This window comes from Protopterus annectens, chromosome 12.part0, assembly GCF_019279795.1.
Source record: "Protopterus annectens isolate FY-2018-M chromosome 12.part0, PAN1.0, whole genome shotgun sequence".
Classification (NCBI taxonomy): Eukaryota; Metazoa; Chordata; order Ceratodontiformes; family Protopteridae; genus Protopterus; species Protopterus annectens.
Window position 1 is genome coordinate 400928811 of NC_056746.1, and position 8684 is coordinate 400937494.

Consider the following 8684-nt stretch of genomic DNA (forward strand, 5'->3'; position numbering starts at 1 on the left):
TATCTTGTAACCTAATTTATGTTTAAAGGACAATAGTAAAGTGCACTGCTTAATATGCAGGTGAAGTTTATTCCTGGGGTTTGGGAGGGGTTAGGTTATAAAAATGTCCCTCCATTGTGTTTTATTTATCTGTTGGTGAAAATTTAGGTCCATGGTTCTAGTACTTTTACAAATATTAAACATGCAGAGAAATAGGAGGACCGGGAATATTGGGTGTCTAATGGCATGTCAAGTGAGACAGAGATCTCCCTTCAAAAGTCTGTAAGACACTTAAATAAAAAGGGATACAGCTTCCAGCCTCTCTTGGTAGCTCAGGGACTTTAGGCCTGTAATTTTTTTAGTTAGGAACTTTTGGAATCTTTCTAATTGATATGTTTAGAGAGATACATCCCAAAAGAATCATTAAATGCCATGACCAACCTGATTGATGCTAAGTATAAGGAAGTGATTACCTCTTTAGACCATCATGATATTCCTTTGGCAATTAGCTAAGCTAAATAAAAGGAATTCCTGACAACTGTTATTACATAATCAAACCAAAGGAACTATCAACCCAAGTACCTAGGTCTCCAAGGTTTGCTATCACCATTCGGAAATGCAGTCAGTTGATTCTTCATGTCAATAAAAAACATTGGCGAAAATCAAAACGTTTTTCCATCCCAATCTCGAACCATGTTAAAGCTGAGTGTTCGGTATTCACTGTTGTAAAAATGTGCCCGTTGAACTGCATATGCCATCCGGGACTCGATATTAAAGCACAATTTTACAGCACTTTGAAACTATACTTTTGATGTTATGCTACTCGACCGGGTTTTTGTTTTGTAGAGGTTTGCTGTCGAGACAATTTGTTGAGGGGGGGATGTCTACTAAAAGTGATGTTACTACACATTTTAGCATTTAATTTGATCCCATTTTTATACACCATGAGTTTAGTAGAGAGAGTGCTCATTTTTGGGGGGTTTGAGTGTCACAGGGCAATTTAACAACCCCAGTTTGCAATCTGCAAACTTTGTTAGATAGAGGTCTTGGCTTTCTGCTTGGAGATCTGAGAAGTAAATGCCAAAAAGGAGAGGTCCCAGAACAGAGGCCCAAGGGATACCATGGTTTATTTTCATACTTTCTGATCAGGTACCTGCAATACACACTGTGTGGGGTCTGTCTTTCAACCAGTTTGCCATCCATCTTAATATATATGTGTTGATTTTTAAAGCATTTAGCCTTTGCAGGATGCCAGCAAGGAGAATGGTGTCGGAAGGCCTTGGACAGATCAAAATATGCCACATGCACTGTATGGCCACCAACTACAGCCTCTGTAACCCTTTTGAAGATATTTACCAGATGAAATAGACTTGATCTACTCTTTACAAAGCCAAACTGCTGGAGGTCAGGGCAACATTCTTGATATCAATGTTTATCAGGTGAGTTATACAATTTTCCATGGCTTGGCAGATGAGGCTTGTAAGGCTGATACCCAGGGTGGTTCTGCGATCTACCTTATGGAGGGGCATTGCCACTACTAAGTGCCCCTCATTAGAGATAAAACAGTTAAAACAGTTTGAGAAGTGTGTGTTCAAGGTCAAGTTTAACACTGTTAATTAAAGAATCAGGTATATTGTCAGGTCACATAGAGGAAGTATCTTTAAAGATAATAGAGGAAGTAAGGGATTCAGATAACTCAGGACTTTAAGCAGAAGTCCCAGGAGTGAAGTCAGCACTAAATTTGTTTGCAAGGATCTTGACAATGGCAGTTTGGTCAGAACAGGAGGCCCATCATGAATAAATTCGCAGCTGATATGTTGCTGTTAAATTTCTAACATAGCTAAAGAAGGATTTATTATCATCTTTGGATTCAGAGGCCAGCCTAATTTCATGGGTTCCTTTAGTGGATCTGATAGAGTCCAGTTTTTTTTTTTATACTGCTTTTGATATTATTCTTAAGATGGTGGATTTTGGTTATAATAAATTATTTAAGGAGTTTCTTTCTTTTGTTGTGGTCCATTTTTGGATTTCCTTTGATTCTTGTTCTGGTAGAGATTATTTCTCTTGTATCTTACATTTTGCTAAGGACTATTGTGAGCAACGAAAGTTAAGCTGCCTTAGATTAAGGAAGCACCTGCCTTTGGATCACACATTATGTACCTTCTCATTCACTGTAACATAAAGTTATGTTTTTTTTTTTTGCTTAACTTAATAATCACTAAATATAGCAACAAACTAATTCTTTGACTCCACAACAAACATGTGATGATTGAAATCTGATCCTAGAAACATATATCACAAAATAGTGATTGTCAGTGAAAATTCCAATTGCAAAACTTACTGTAAGCATGTCTAAAGTATTTTGCACCTCTACACCTCGATATATATATATATATATATATATATATAAATATATATATATATATATATATATATATATATATATATATATATATATATATATATATACATACACACACACACACACACACACACACATATATATATATATATATATATATATATACATACACACACACACACACACACACACACATATATATATATATATATATATATATATATATATATATATATACATACACACACACACACACACACATATATATATATATATATATATATATACACACACACACACACACACACACACACACACACACACACACACACACACACACATATATATATATATATATATATATATATATATATATATATATATCTTGGGCTATTTCTATCCCTTTCATCTTTCTGTTTAAACACCTGTGTTTGCTTGATTTTGCACTTGTATTACCTCAGCAAGAGCCTGCCTGGGTGTCCTGCAGGCTCCTACAGCAGCAGACAGAGAAAAGGAGACTTTGAGTGGATTAAGCACCTCTGTTTTGCTTTTTATTGCTTATTTTTGCTAGCCACATTATTCCAACTGTTTTCTGTTCATTTAGCTACTTATTTGAACTGTTTTTTTAATTCTTATACTGTTAGCACTTTAAAGTATCATTTTTAAGTATTTTTCATCTGTTTAACTGTAAAGGGCTACACACTCAAGTGTGATAGCCTGTTTTCTATGATAAAAGTGTTTTTATTCCTGTAGTTGCTTTAACTTTAAAAAAAAAAATTCCTGTCCCTTTACTAGTTTCCTGCCTTTCTAGAACTAGTAAAGTCTGGTTTTCAGATTTTGCCGAATTCTGGGCTGTTTGTAAGTTCTTGTGTTGCCCAGACCTTTCTAAGACAGAGGGAAGTTTCTCTGTTGAGCTTTGGAACAGCCTATCTGTTGCTGGAGGAGTGGTTTCAGCTTAGAAACTGTAGTTTTATTGGCCATTTTGGGCTATTTCTATCCCTTTCATCTTTATGTTTAAAAACCTATGGTTGAGCGGTTTTGTGCATCGCTCAGTGCTGTTTAACTAGGGTTAAACTATTCCTGGTGCCAGAAAGTCTACTCTTCAATTTTTCCCTTAGAACTAGCCAGTTTTCTAGTTTTAGCACTCAAAACTGCATCCTTGTGCTCAGCACTTGTTCAAAACTCGTTGCAAGTACTAAATAAATTACAAATTACTACAGCACTCAACTTTCCTCACTTGTCAGGAGGAAAAATGTTTTTAGTACTTTAATCAAAAAACACCTATCTAGGCATGTCTAAAGGTCAGCTCCCAGTGTTTTCTCCTGTCCACCTGATGAATCTGGGCATCTTGAGGCAATGTAGCAATTGCCTCATGTACACCGACAACCCTCTCCTCCTACCATCCGTCACTACAACCTGTGAAAGATGCACTTATATAACCAAACTGGAAGCCAAGCTCTCTCCAGCCAAGACTGGACTAGATAGTCAAGAGGAGAAGGTAAACACCTGCACCACACCATACTCAACACATAGTCCATCAATTCATACACCACCTAAACCCACACATAGTAACACAAAACATACACCTACTTTCCTGGAGGCTCTCAATAAAAATCTGCCCAAATAACAGAGACCTTCAAAGCAGAAACGCAAGCAACCACCACCCTCCACTACCCAAATGACACATAAACCACAAAATCAGTGTGCCACTTAACCTCAACCCTTAAAGCAAAACAACATACCCAACACACTTGTCATAGGCAACTCTATAGTCAGGCACACAGATGTCCCACTCACCAGACAAAATAAGGAGAAAGTTACTGTCAGCTGCCTGTTGGGTGCCAGGATCCACCACATAACGCAAGCATTCAGGTCACTCCACAAGTACAAATATGACTCTGTCATTGTCCATGTTGGTGTGAATGACCTGAAATATACCTCCCTGGACTACATGAAAAGAGACATGGAGGAGCTCTCGGATCATGTAGCCAAGGCAGGTATGACCCTAGCCCTGAGTAGCATCCTGCTATCACCCAGTTCAAGGACAAAATTATTGACTTCAACAATTGGGTAAGCTTCTGGTGTCATTCAAGGGGATCCAGTATCTGTCTGCCTGGGATGACATGATCGACAGACCATGATGCTTTGCCAGAGATGGCCTGCATCTGTCACCCCTGGGATTCCGGATACTGGCTAAGGCTTTTGCCACCCCTATACTGCCTTTTTTAGGCAAAGTTCAAACGACAAACCCACCACCATAGCAGGTACGATCAAGCAAAAACTGAGGGTAATGCTACTCAGTGATAGAAGTCTAAACCTCAAAATGCACTCACTCGAAGCACTCCTTAAAATGGAGAACATCGACATCTGTGCAGTAACAAAGACCTGGTTCGAGGCTCCAGAGAGGACCCCTGCATTACTAGGCTATAATTCATACCACACCTTTTGGCCACCTAACCTGGACTGAAACACTAAAGGAGGAGGCGTGTTCATATTCATTGAGGATATCCACACCTCCAGGCTAGTTGCACAACATAATGTATCCAAAATTATCCAAGTGCAACTAACACTGGGCAAGACTGCAATCCAGGTTGTAGCTTGCTACAGATCCCCTGCCATGGCCCAGGATGCCCACTCCACATTCCTCAACATACAGGATAATATTAAGGTACAGCCCAATACCCTAATAATGGGAGATTTCAACTACCCTACCATCAACTGGGAAAACTACTCATGTACTAACTCATTAGCTCAACGCTGTCTGGAATTCATAAATTCCAATGCCCTGGATCAGCTTGTCCATGCCCCCACCAGGCAGCAATATCCTGGACCTGGTCATTACCAACATGGGTAACCAATGTTCCATGCCAGAGGTCAACTCCCAACTGGTCATATCCGGCCATAAGCTAATCACTCTAGACATCAATAATCCACCATCACCCCCCCCCCCCCCGGTTAAGGAAACCATCATAAAAAACTTCAACAAAGCAAACCATGCTTCTTAAGACAGAAGTGGCAAACTTCACTGCACCTGTGCAGATGGATAATAGAGGTACGACTGCTGAATCCGATGCACTGTATAAACACATACACGAGTGCATGGATCGTGCCATCCCCAACAGAACCAAAGATGCTATCCTCCAAAAAAAGTAAGCCGATGTTGTGGTCCCCTGTCATAAACAAACTAAAACAGAAGGAAGAAGCTGTTGCAATAAGGAGTAAAATCACCTGATTGCAGGAACTCCCTGGCCAGCCTCAGCAAGAAGCTGAGATCCCTCATAAAATCCTCCAAAGCTAGCTACAAAAATAAAATTGCCACTGATTCTAAAGACAACCACAAAGCATTCTACAGCTATGTCAAGAATCTCAATGGCAACACTCAGATCTGCTCTGAGCTGCAGAACAATGGCACTAGATATACAGAGCCAACTGATATTGCCAACATCGTGGCAGATAGGTTCAGTGCAAACTTTACCACCCAGAAGGGCCCATCCCTATACCGGAAGAATGCATAGCCCCTGTAATCACGGATGCACAAGTTAAGACTGTGCTCTCCAAAGCCAAAAACACAGCATCCATGGGACCAGACAACATCCCAGGCTGCGTTCTGCATGAACTACAGAATGAACTGGCACCCCACCTAAGTACCATATTCAATCATAGCCTCACTTCAGGCTTTGTGCCTACTCAATGGTGTACAGCGACAGTTATCCCACTCCACAAAGGGGGCGCCACCACGGACCCCGGGAACTACCACCCCATTAGCCTGATGAGCCTGGTCTGCAAGGCCATGGAACATATCATCATGGAGCTTACAAACAAAGACATAGGTAACCTGCAAACGCTGGACTCCGCTCAATCTGGATGTGTAAAAGGTAGATCATGTCTCCAAAACCTGATTAACTTCTTTGAAGCAGTCACCAGAGCTGTGGACAAGGGTAAGGTGGTGCACACAGCCTATCTTGATCTCATCAAGGCTTTTGACACCATCCCCCACTCTGTAATTATAGATGAACTCACTAGACTGGACATAAATCCCTATGTCACAAGATGGGTGGCCAACTGGCTCAGTGACAGAACCCACACAGTGAAAGTAGCCGACTCCAAATCCGACTTCAAACCAGTGACAAGTAGAGTACCACAGGGTTCAGTCCTAGATCCTCTCCTGTTTGACATCTATTTCTCAGAAGTCCAGGCTAATACAGCAGGTCTTTGGCTAACAAAGTTTGCAGATGACTGCAAACTGGGAGCCATAATAGAATTGCCTAGTGATGTGGACAGTCTACAAAGAGACGTCACTGAGACTGATGCTTGTTGTCAAAGTCATGGCCTCAAGCTCAATGCCAAAAAGTGTATTGTCATCCCCTTTGGGAAAAACACTGTACCCATGAACTACCACATAGGCAGTATGCTACTTAACAGTGAAACCTTTGTACACAGGTGAACACTAGTCTCTTCTTTAACAATCTTATTGCCACAGTAGTCAGGAAATCCTTCTATGTGGCACATCTCATCACTAAAGGGTTCTCCTCCAGAAAAAAAGAGGACATTGTTCTTCTCTACTCATCCCTCATCAGACCCATCATAGAGTACAATGCCCCATTTGGCATGTACCTCACAAGACATCTGCAACAACTAGAAAGGCCACAGAAATACCTCACTAAGAGGATTACTGGCCTCAAACAGATGCCATACGCAGAACGCCTGAAAAATATCCAGCTCTACTCCTTCTCTTATCGCCTACTCAGAGGCGACCTCTGCCTAACATACAAAGCCATGTCAAACCCAGTTTTGTTGGACATGCTACACTTAAAGATACCCCAATCTCTACGTGCCACATGCTCCTGGGACCTGAACCTTGCCACCACAATAAACAAAACATGCTGGAGGGATAGATTCCTGTCCCAGAGACTTCCCATACTCTGGAACAGACTACCCATTCACGCCAAGCAAAGCCCCTCTTTAGCCCTCTTTAAGAGGAATCTAGACAATTGGATGGGAAATAGGAAATTCATCCTGGGGATCACCCCTGTGGCTCTGCTCGACAGGGGCACAGGTAAATAACTTTCTTGGGTGGCAAAAGCCAGGGAACTTTTTGGCTAGGCTTATATATATATATATAAATATATATATATATATATATATATATATATATATATATATATATATATACAAACACACATATATACTTAAGGGTCTCAGAAAATGTTAAAAAAACAATAACTTTAGAGTGAAACTAAAGTGATTGAAAACATGAAAATGAAAATTAATTTTTTTGCAGGATGTCAGGGCCTCCTGCACCTTCATATCTCTCACTAATTATACAGTGGCTATAAAAAGTGAACACACCCCTGTTAAAACGTCAGGTTTTTGTGATATAAAAAATGAGACCACAATAAATAATTTCAAAACTTTTCCCACCTTTCATGTGACCTATAACCTGTACAATTCAATTGAAAAACAAATAAATCTGTTAGGGGAAAAATATAAAAAAATAAAAAACATACAATAAGCTGGCTGCATAAGTGTGCACACCCTTAAACTAATACTTTTGTTGAAGCACCTTTTGATTTAATTTTTATATTTTTCCCCTAACATATTTGTTTGTTTTTTAATTGACTTGTACAGCTTATAGATTACATTAAAGGTGGGAAAAGTTTTGAAATGATTTACTGTGGTCTCATTTTTTTATGTCACAAAAACCTGGCATTTTAACAGGGGTGTGTATACTTTTTATATCCACTGTATATACTAATGTATATACTAATGCCAACATCGCACAACAGCAGTTGAAGTGCAAATTTCCTTACCCCACTGCAGCTTAATCCCATACAGAAGGCTGCCTGCAAAAACTCCATTTGAAAGAACATTAGTGGGTTTTTTACAACAGAAAAAAGTGTTTGCTCTTTCAAACGTCTACTGTCCAAAATCACAGTACATCAGAATAAGAGGATTTCTCACATATTCCAAATCTGAAAACTTAGTATACATTTAATGATAAGTTTTCTGATAAGTGTTAGGTGAAAATAGTTTACACCCTTGCATATGTATTTCTCCCATATTTTTAACTACTAATACATATGTCACTATTATCAAATTGAGAACACAAAAGATAGATTACTTTAGAGTGAGTGATAGTGAAACAAATGAGTTGTGCTGTGGTAAGTGAATTTAAAATGCAGTTAACCGTGTCTCCTGATTTTTAAGTGTATTTTGTTGGGCCTGAGAGAGTTCATAGTGATATCACCTGCTACTTGATTTTTAAAAGTGTAAATTGCGAACTGGTAAGAGTAACAAATGACTAAATTTATTAGCAGATTATTTTATATTTACATACATGAGC

The 8684-nt window shown here is 39.3% G+C and overlaps 1 protein-coding gene across 1 annotated transcript in view; it reads right to left on the minus strand.

Moving 5' to 3' along the window:
- The window catches only part of LOC122816603 (cytochrome P450 3A56-like), a 262199-nt gene that overhangs the window by 95084 nt on the left and 158431 nt on the right, over nucleotides 1–8684 (minus strand). The gene's annotated exons all lie outside the window — the stretch shown is intronic.